The sequence below is a fragment of the Misgurnus anguillicaudatus genome, chromosome 21 (genome assembly GCF_027580225.2).
Source record: "Misgurnus anguillicaudatus chromosome 21, ASM2758022v2, whole genome shotgun sequence".
Taxonomy (NCBI): Eukaryota; Metazoa; Chordata; class Actinopteri; order Cypriniformes; family Cobitidae; genus Misgurnus; species Misgurnus anguillicaudatus.
In genome coordinates this window covers 17,244,895-17,256,084 of record NC_073357.2, presented here as the reverse complement: position 1 = coordinate 17,256,084, position 11,190 = coordinate 17,244,895, and the positions used below count along the sequence as shown (strand labels likewise).

Below are 11,190 nucleotides of genomic sequence, written 5' to 3'. Positions count from 1 at the left end.
GGCTGATGATTCTGTTAATAATGTAAACAGGCTGTTGTTAACATACATTTGCATAAAGCATCTATATATGTATATATGATTAGAGTATTAAAAACCTGAAAAGTGTTAAATTAGGGTAAATTTAGAATGGATAAAAATGTGCGATTAATTGCGAGTTAACTCATGAAATCATGCGATTAATCTAGATTAATTTTTTTAATCTATTGACGCCCTAATTTTTATATTGTATATTGATGTTGAGTGTTTCTGCATTAAGTTCTAGATGAGAGCTGAGTTGCCGTGACAACCGTGACGCATCATCAGTCAACAAAGACCAGCACCAAACTCTAAACTCTCTCAACTCTTCTCTTTTATTGTAACAGGTTAGTAAAAATTATTACATTTCAAAGAAAAAACATTGTAATTCACACGCTTTAATGTCAAAGTAAAGTTTTTATTGAATATTTGGTAACACTTTAACATTAACATTAGTCAATCCCTTAACTAACATTAGGGATGCACCGAATATTCGGCCACCGAAAGACTTTTATCACTAAAACAAAGCGGCCGAAATGTTGTTATGACGCAAATAGAAACTGCGACCTGCACATGCTTGTCCGAAGCAAAATGTCTGCGGTGTGGATGTATTTAACTCTGTACGCACAGAGGCACATGCGGTTGAAATGTCCGGTCCAGACGTGATCATCACAGTATGCCATTCAAAGATCAGAACTCCATTAAAGGGGACAGAGAATGAAAAACCATTTTTACCTTGTCTTTGTTGAATAATGGTAGTCTACCCACATTCACAAACATACAAAAAGTGCTAAACATGCTAAACATCTCAGTCTCATAGAAATTTCTCTTTTAGAAATGTCAGCCAGAAAACTGCCCAATCTGAAAAACTGATGCTTATGACATCACAGGCATCTAACTGCCCCTCCACTTTAAAATAATTGGCTACATTTTTTGAGTGGCAGCAAAGTCAGCCAATCAGTAATGAGATTGCAAGTTAAGCCAGTAGGGAGAGCCAAATTGCAAAACCACATGTTTAAAATCCCCCACCCTAATAGAGCTATCTGAGAGAGGTTTTTAGGAAGCTTCTAAGGCATTACAGACCCAAACAAAAACATTTTTGTCTACATGTCACATCACAGAACAAGGATAAATACTCTGTTCAATCATTCTATGTCACCTTTAACATACATTTGGCGAATAAAGCAATGAAAAACAACGTAACGTTTTTATGTGGAGTGACTGTTGCGCTGTTTGGGATTTGCCCTCGTTCTCTGTGTGTGCAGCGCTCGCGTTTAAGTGCCCTCAATAGTGCATGCGCGTTTAAGTGCCCTCAATGGTGCACACACGAGAAAGACGCGTTTAAAAAACAAGCGATCATAAAATCTTATTATGTTCGCTTAGCACATATAAAGAAAATTACACTGTAAATGCAAACATGGTACTTACTTAAAAATAGTAAATTGACCTTAATCAGTTTTTATCAACCTGCTTTTAACACTTGCTTTTAGTGAGTTACTTGTACTTTGAGGTTGAAAAATCTTACCAGCTCAGTCTACTTGAGCTGGATTCATATAGAAAAAGTAAGTTTATGACATGTGGACATGCGCAGATCAGTCCTCTCTGAAATGCCTAAACCCAACCAATCAAGGTGCTTCGTGGGGCGGGTCTTGGCGTTGCGGGAATCGTAATTTTGTAGACGGTCGTTACATGTCACCTCACCACCACATGCTGCCTGCAACTGACCAGGTGGAGCTGGACCTAAACATCGCTTCTACGGCACTTGTGATTATCTTCAGACGATATTCTTGTGCTTGGCACACTCATTTGGTAAGTAAATATTTACCCGTGTGCACACCGTTTTGTTTCGTCAGCGCCAGTGTTTTGTGCTTGATATTCGTGTAGTAATGTCTGCTTACGCTAGCTAACTATATTATAGACATAATGTGGCTATATTTTGCTGAAACTTGGTCAATACTTTATTAATTTTTCAATCCACAACTTCCTCGGTGTTGAAAATTGGTAACTTTAAAGACTTTTGACACGTTAAAATTCAGGAATAACTTCAGTGTTATGCGGCGCCGCAAGAATCGACAGCCGAATGACGTCAAAGTATCGCGAGAGCGAGACGAAATAAGATTTCTTGAATCATTCTCGCGATACTTTGACGTCATCCGGCTGCCGGTTCTTGCGGCGCCGCATGAAGTCGAACAAGCCTAGTAAGGTAACTTTTTTCGAGTAACGTACTGACTAGCATGATGACAGACTGATCCCGGTGGTTTGTGAGTTTCCTGAGCTTTATAACTGATTTTTATAAGTTTAGGCAGAACAAGTTTGAAGTTTTATTTTAAGCTAGGCTGTAAAGTTAGCACTAATGCTAATTTAGCTACCAATAATAACAGTCTGTGCTTATCAAAGACAAGATTACCTCGTGTGTCGACATATGATTGGGGATATCCCCACAATGTTATTTTATTTAACACTCACACTTAACACTGGTCGATATTCATAGCTGTGCCGTTTCCGTGGTTACCACGTGTAGTACCCAGATCAGTCACGTTACAGACAAGAGTGTCTCCTTGTCTGAATTTTTTTACACAGTTTATCATAGCCTGGTATGATAGGGAACGTATTTGCTGGCATACTCCGTTGCTTACCTTATTATTCAAGGTCATCTTGTACATAATGTGCACATTTTAATAAGGGGAACTGTCTGTGGGTTATAGGCCTATGTTAGTTTTCACATGTTACGTTACTTGTTGTGAACTTTGGTTGTATTAAATTGTTGTGTGTTTTTTAAACTGTCCTCTTTCAGGCTCAAGCAGAATGGTAATCAATCCTCCTCACATTCCATAATCCCAGCAATAAAAGTTATTTTCAACTAATAACTTTTATTATTGCATGTTAAAGTAAAAGTTATGCTTACATCAGAGCAATTGGATTACAACAAAAGCGAATCAATTTAAGAAATTCAAAGTAAATATCTTGTGTGTTTAAATGAATTTATCATTCTGTATGATGAAATATACTATAATGTAGGGGTGTCACGATTCTCCAAATCCTCGATTCGATTATATTTTCGATTCTAAGGTCACGATTCGATCCGATTTCCGATTTTTACATATTTTTTATATGGCATATAATTTAGACAAAAATGATATGCCATTATTTATTATTATCATTATAATACTTTAACATTAACATGCACATTGCACAACTCGCATGGGGGTTTGTGGGCTTCACTTAACGCGAGAGCTTGTAGAGAGAGAGGATTCCTTCTTGCACGCACATGGACTATGCGCGGTTGGCAGTTACATGGATCGGGCGGATGACGTGACGAAAAATAATATTTTAATTAAATTCGGGCGGGTGCCGGATCGACTGCTAGTTATTAGCTCTGTCCTTCTAAGCATGCGACATCTCTGTCTTTCATAGTGGCAGCCTCAGAAGTTCAAGAAAATAACTGAAATGAGACGGTCTAGCCTTCTGAGGACCCAAAATTTGCGTCACCTGCTGCACACGCCCCCAGTAGCACCCACCGCGCCTGTCACCAGAAAACAGCGGAGACATTTCTGACTTATTAAAATAAATATGTAATCAGAAAAATATTAATTTATTTTAGAACATATGACACATTGATGTAGATTAATCTATTAAACAGCATATCAAATAATCAACCTAGAAATATACGCAACATAAACAGAATAATATTAACACAAAACATAACTTATAATACTAAAACAGTGACAAGAAAAAGTTTTCTAATAAATACACACTTTTATTTAATAAAGCTTTTAATTGCTTGGGTTATCCTCGGCTGTTAAGGATCCATTCGTTCTCATTAACAGCGCGGAGAAATGAGGATGCATTTTGACACAGCTCTTATCAACGCTGGCGAAGGACGTGGCAACTCAAAAAAATGAGAATTAAAAACAAAGGAAATAGAATGTCAGAAAAGGGTTGCCTGGAATACGTTTTACAACGTGGTAAATCAGGATGACACCAGTGCAGGCTATGTAATTCGTGTGTTTAATTTAGGCTATTTATTTATTTATTTTTGTCCCTGTGCGCCGATCGAAGACGGAGTTCACTGCTGACATTCAAGAGGTTTCTAGTCTCGCGGCTGTCATCAGCAGCAGCGCCTTGCATCGCCCAGTCAGCGGATGGCGGGCGGGTGCAGTTTTGAAAACTTACTGGTCAGAAACGGTGGTGCGCATGGATGGTGGACGGATGATGAGTTTTGTTATGCGGTTGCGGATGAAATAATAGTCCATCCGCGCATCTCTAACATGGACTTAATGCACATGGACTTAATGCGCGTGTCTTGGACTCATAGCATCTGAAATAAATCCAGCATCATAAGCAGCTGCGCTTCTCTCTGTCTCACGTGCACGTGCTCGCATCTGTCCGACGTCTGAACATAAACTAAAGTAGTAATCCTTATGTATTTGTTCAGTTTTATGCGTTTCATGCAAGCTGAGGCAAACTATCCTTTTGTATAAGTTAACCCGCTGCATCTTTGCGCCTCCCTCACTATCGCGCACGTGCAGAGAGCTGCACTCTGTCCAAAGTCAGATCACTGGTAATCCTGTTTATGATATGCATTTCAAGAAGTTGTAGCATCCCTAGTGTTTAAAATATGATCGCGTTCCGCTGGACAGATGTTTTTAAAGGCATCTCTGAGAGTTTTTTTCCTCGCTTGGTAAGCCGACCGGACGTGAAATGGGGGCGTGGCAGCATCGACGATCCCATTTTTTAATTCGAAGTTCGAAGCTGTGACTTAATTTCGATCGATTTCGATTTAAAATCGAAATCGTGACACCCTTACTATAATGTTTTGTGCATATGTTGAATTTCAAATATTTGATGTAATTAGTATTTCTGAACTGGCTTTATAGATACTGTGGACAGTCCATCATATCCAGGACTAGACAGTATCCTAGATGCCAACCACAAGTGAGTCATTTACCTTTTGTACTGCTCCGTTCACTTGTCTTGAAGTTCAATGATTAAAACTTGATCATTAGATTTTTGCAAGGATTTCGTTTTTCCTATAGCTCTGGTATTTAAAGTCTGATAATGCAGCCGGCCCTATCTTGCACCCGATGCACAGCGAACTTTCCCTCCACAGACGCACGTTATTAAACTAGGAATGAACTTGTGCTCCCTGGGCTGTTCGGCGCAAAAAAGAAGGCGTGTTCCGGCGCAAACAATCCCTGATGCTATTTTGCAGTTCCTAATGTCTAAAGTCAGTCGTGGAATTGTTTTAAGTGTTGCTTGTGTTATTCAGATGCTATTAAGCGAGCATGCTTGGCCATAATGTAGAATGTGCACAACAAGCATACACTTTGAATCCCTCATCTACACGGATGCATTTTCATTTTTGCTAATCATACATTATTACAAGGAAAATATTAAAACATTCATTGTTGTGTCCATGAAGATGTGAGAGAATTTTTGTAAATCTACCTTACACATTAACCCAAATTATTATAATTTTTTTAACCAGAGCTTATTTGTGTGAGTTTCTCCCATCATCCCCATATAATGTCAGTTCTTTGTGTTTTAGTGGAAGGAATGAAGAAAAAACAACCAAATGTGGCACTCTCATTTCACAAATCATTCCCACTACGCAGACAAGAAATTGTAAAAAACAAGGGCCTGCTGTACAGAACATGGTTGAATGATGGCCAGCACTTTTCACAAAGAGACAGGTAACCTATTTTTGTTTTCAACCAATAAAATTATGCAAATCAAAAATAAATTCAAGGTGTGTGGCTAGAAATTCAAACACTTATTGGAATGTAAATACCCCTCTCTACTTTTTCAGGTGTTTGCTGAGTTTAATAGAATCGGGAGTAAGAATCTTGAGGGAGACTTGAGGCTTTGGACCAGTATGCCCCACGTTTCATCGAACTTTTCAAAACAAAAAGGGAACTGTTGGCCAGAAGCTGGAGGAGCTGATGCAGCACATGAGCTGGCTGGTAAGTAGGTTCATTTTGCTTTTGATCTGTATGATAGTTCATCAAGTTCTAAATGAGACAATCCAGACCAACCTATTTTATTTCCTTTCTGCTTGTGCCTTGCAATTTACTCTGTTAACTTATCTTTTCTCTCTCTGTGTATCATTAGACACCAGACGTGACAGTACTTCGCTCATTTGTCCTCAAAGGCATTTCCATTTTACTTGGTGACGAAGATGTAATTCTATCTGCTCGATATACAATATACATTTTGTACAGTGATTAATGTATTTTGTTTAGCAATACCTACTAGGGATGTAACTGTTCACAAAATTCACGGTTTGGTTCAATACGATATGTGATTGATACAGCAAAAGGAAAGAAATGCCAGAGAAACTTCCTTACGATTGGCATACGATAGAGATTTTAATTCTATTGCACAACGCGATAATGCCTGTTAATTACGCAATCTACCCGCAAAATTTAGAGTCACAAGCTGCAGCCAGCTGCAAAGCATCATCATATTCGTCATTCTGAATAAACGTGGCTGAAACCAGTCGATTGCAAAGGCGGTAGAACGCACACAAGTTAACTGCTGCTCCACATGCGAAATTGGCATTATGGTCTTTAATTGTGAAACACGCAAGTCTTTTTGAGTTGTTGCGCCTTTCTTCTCAAATGTGTTTTTATAAATCTTATGCCAGGCCGCTGCAGCTCAGGCGTCTAACTTCCAAAATTCACCAGGATGTGCATTCTTGCCTTCAGGCAGGAGCTGATCCACGGTGTATGTGTGTGTGTGTGTGTGAGCAAACGAGAGAGAGGCAGCGTAGTGCTGATTTGTATGCTTCTGATACTGTTGTCATTTTCTAGTAGAAGAGCCTGCGATGGGTTGATATTACCAGAGCCATAACGGTTTACTTGTATAAAAAAATACATTTAGCAGTTTGGCTTTCCTAAGGGTCTATATAACCTGTTCTGAAACGAGTCTATTAAAATCAACATACCGCAATGCATATCGCTATCGCAAGAGGCAGCAATGCATATCGCCATATGGATTTTAGGCCATATCACCCATCCCTACTTGCGATGCACCTACATTTAAAATAACAAAATATTGGTTGCAGGGAAATGGTCTAAAGAACGGTTCAATATAAATACGCTTATCGTTACACCCCTAATACCTACATAACTAATTTGAGAGATGTAAATAGAAATAAAATGTTCCAAATAAACGTTATACATATTAATTCATTTCAAATTTAAGGAGGAGTCTAGGTTGAACTGTCAGTGTCACTGTTCAAGAATGTACACTCTAAAAACAAACGGTGCTATATAGCACCAAAAGTGGTTCTTTGCTCGTAATCATAGAAGAACCATTTTTAGTGCCATATAGCACCCGTGAAGCACCAGTGAAGCACCTGTGTAGAACCATACAGTGCTTTGTAGAACCATATGTGGTGCTATAGTGGTGCTATATGGCCCCTATATGGTTCTACACAGGTGCTACACAGGTGCTTCACCGGTGCTATATGGCACTAAAAATGGTTCTTCTATGATTACGAGCAAAGAACCACTTTTGGTGCTATATAGCACTGTTTGTTTTTTTAGAGTGTATAGACCTTATTGGATCTCCATAGCTGTAGTTTAACCAAATCAAATATATTTTGTTTGCTTTATTGTTACAATCCAATGTGAAAATGTTATCAGAGAATATGGCTTTAAATACATTACAACAATAAAAATGAATGTTTTAGACTAGCATAAATTGCAATGCTAAAGAATTTGTCTTTTGCATCTATACAGCGAGAGACAAGGCTCTAGAATGCATCACTGTTGGTGTCCTGACGGGGTTCAGTGAAGATAGTCCTCACGAGGGTCAAAACTTAGTGTTCCTCCAGCCCATCTCCACTGCCATCATTCTGGAGGGAGGTATTGTTATGGATAATGTTAAGAACTTGCCTCAAGTCTTTTGTTTTGGGTTACATATGCATTGCATTTGGATTACCCAAAATGCATGGCAAATACACTCAACTTCATTCGGACTGTGATGCTTGAACTGTGAAAGAAAAACCTCCCACCAAAACGGTTGACTCTGAAGAACAGTCTTCTGGGTTGGAACAATAAAGAGATGTCAGATAGCACTTTGTAAGCTTTGCAGCCATTAATGTTCTCGTGTTATTAGAGACAGTTTGATGCTTTCATGCAACTGTAACTGATTCGTGAGTCAAAAACTGTAATGTGATCTGAACCGTGAGTTTTGTGATCCGTCCCGTCACACACCCCTAGTAAAGTTAGTACACAGTGATAGCCATAAATGCATTTGTACTAATAATTGGCATAATAATTTCTTTCGGTGTTTCGGTTTCGGTTTTTCTGCCTTGGTTTCCTCTTTTTCGGTTTCGGCCAAGAATTTTCATTTCGGTGCATCCCTAACTAACATGAACAAACAATCAACAATAGTTTTTCAGCATGTATTAATTCTTGTTAATGTTAGTTAATGTCAATACAACATAAGTTCTAGATGAGAGCTGAGTTGCCGTGACAACCGTGACGCATCAACAGTAAACAAAGAGCAGCACAAAACTCTCATCTCTCTCAACTCTTCTCTTTTATTGTAAAAGGTTAGTAAAAATTAATACATTTCAAAGAAAAAACATTGTAATTCACACGCTTTAATGTCAAAGTAAAGTTTTTATTGAATATTTGGTAACACTTTAACATTAAAGGTAGGGTAACAGATTTGATCCTAAAACATTGTAGTTATGCTGGTTAAAAGTCTCCTGACATCCTGATAGAAATTACTGTGTTAAGTTGTTTAAATGTATTTGTAGAAATTTATGTCATCTGTGAAAGGCGTAGGACCAAAAAAATGTTCAACCAATCATAGATTTCGGTCCGAACGGACGTTTCCTTTTTTGTCCCTCATACGTAAGCGTAATTTGAATGCCCACCGTGCAGCGAGTCCAACCAGACACCATACGTCATCGGCGCGTTCACGTGCACTCACCTCCTGTCTGTAAACAACGAGAATAGCAAACTTTTCTGCTGAATTGACAACCTACACAGGAGGCACAAAACGAAAGACATCTTTTATAACAACAACAGCAAAAACTGCCTGGATCAGCAAGTGCAAAAACCCAAATGAACATCAGTAACTTTACTGCTTTACCACGAGATGCAAACAGCTGCAGGAGGCAAAGGGTCTGAAAAGGGTCGTTGCACTGTTTATTTTGGTAAGATAGGTGCGCGATATGTTTGTATTGAGATGGATTCAGATAATCTACTTTGATGAAACATTGTGTTGCTTATGAAATTTGTGTTCGTTTACGGATTAGCGTAACGATATAGTTACTACGTCTACATAACCGAACATGTGCTTAAACTAATTCTGATGTAAACCAGTTGTTTATGTTGGTTAATTTAAAAATGTTATTCACTTTGTACTGCAAAGTTTTCTCACTGGTGAATGAGACATGAGATGTGACCGTCTGATCTGTGCGTGTTCATGTGTTTTGAAAGAGGTGTGACTTTGGATAGCGATTTGACTGGAGGGTGGATCTTGATTTCATTGCTAGGCGGCTACCGTTAGCATTTTTCAAAATGTGAAACCCTATCTTTAACATTAGTAATCCATTAACTAACATGAACAAACAATCAACAATATAGTTTTTCAGCATGTGTTCTTGTTAATGTTAGTTAATGTCAATACAGTATATAGTATATTTTGAAATTTAATTTAAAAATAAATGTTAAACAATATTTTAAAACCTTCAAAAATGTGTTTGTGAAAGTCTTATATTGTTCTAGCACCCCCTACAACATTTGTATTTGTAACACATCAATAAGTTGCACGGGGTTTCTTTTAATGTTTTTATTTATTTTTATTCACAAAACTTCTCAACAAAACATTGATTAAAATTAAGAGACAAATTATATGAAATTAAATTAAACTTAAATTAAACTTGAAAATTATGTCTGACCCTCTCTAATTCTCCCATCATGCTGACCTTCAATCCATTACAACGCGTTTAAAATTACAGTCTGTCTTTCGTAATAGGCTAATTGAATTAAAATAAAACATAAACAACATTACAACAATATTCAAACCCAACAATACTCAAACATAAATATAAAACAGACATTCTGTATTAGGATACATGTAAAAAAAACAATCTGATATAGCGTTTATAATAGTTGGGTGCACTAAGTTTATAAAAATCACTTTCACACCACAGACAAAATAAATAAATAAATGTATTTTAATGCATTTATATTCACATCGCATGGAAGAAAAGTTTTAAAAATGTTAAAATTAATTATATTTTAGTGTGATCACTACTTACACTATTATATTACAAAATGGCTTAGAATAGTGCATAAGTGTGCGATTTGGGACACACCTTTCAAGTCCTATTGGATAATCAAAATATTGTGCTGTAAAGTTTCCGGAAAAATGTTTAAAACTAGGGATGCACCGAAATGGAAATTCTTGGCCGAAACCAAAAACCGAAACCAAAACACCGAAATAAATTATATGCCAATTATTAGTCCAAACGCATTTATGGCTATCACTGTGTACTAACTTTACTAGGGGTGTGTGACGGATCACAAAACTCACGGTTCAGATCACATTTTTGAGGCAGGGATTGGATTATTTTTCAGATCAGCAAAAAGGGGGTGGGGGAAATCTAATAGATAAAGATAAAGATAAAAAATAATAATAATAATAAAGATATTGCAAACATTAATAAAATAGATCAAAGTTGCACATTAATAAGGGCTAACATTAGCATTAGGTACAGAAATCAAATTAAATGAGTCATAACACTGTCTTTGTATAAAATAAATTAAAGCAATAAGCCCCAAGAAGCAGTGGGTTACCAGTGCAACAGAGCGCAATTCACAACCAACACAGACGCAGCAAAGACACAATGAAAATATGATTCAAGACTGTGGTGTTTATTTTTATAAATCAACATTCATCTAAAATATACATTAACATTTATATCGTGCAACTGTTAAGTGATGATCAAATATGCTTGGAAGCATGCTGAACTCTTTCCCCGTCAGCGTTTTTTTTTTTTAAGTTGCCACCCAGTTTTAGTTTAATGCCTTACAGAAAAATTATATTCTTTAAATAAACATAAAATATCAAATGAAAGAACAGTCCCATCCGCTTTCCAACAACAACAACAACAAAAAAAAAAACGTTTCATCCTACCATTTGTTCTCT

General features: G+C 37.3%; 1 long non-coding RNA gene across 1 annotated transcript; it reads left to right on the top strand.

Moving 5' to 3' along the window:
* Positions 1-5,607: 5,607 nt before the first annotated feature.
* LOC141353265 (uncharacterized) lies at positions 5,608-9,271 on the top strand. Its single transcript, XR_012360281.1, has 4 exons — positions 5,608-5,708; positions 5,825-5,978; positions 6,127-6,195; positions 7,761-9,271. It is a non-coding gene; the product is annotated as an uncharacterized lncRNA (long non-coding RNA).
* Positions 9,272-11,190: the final 1,919 nt, after the last annotated feature.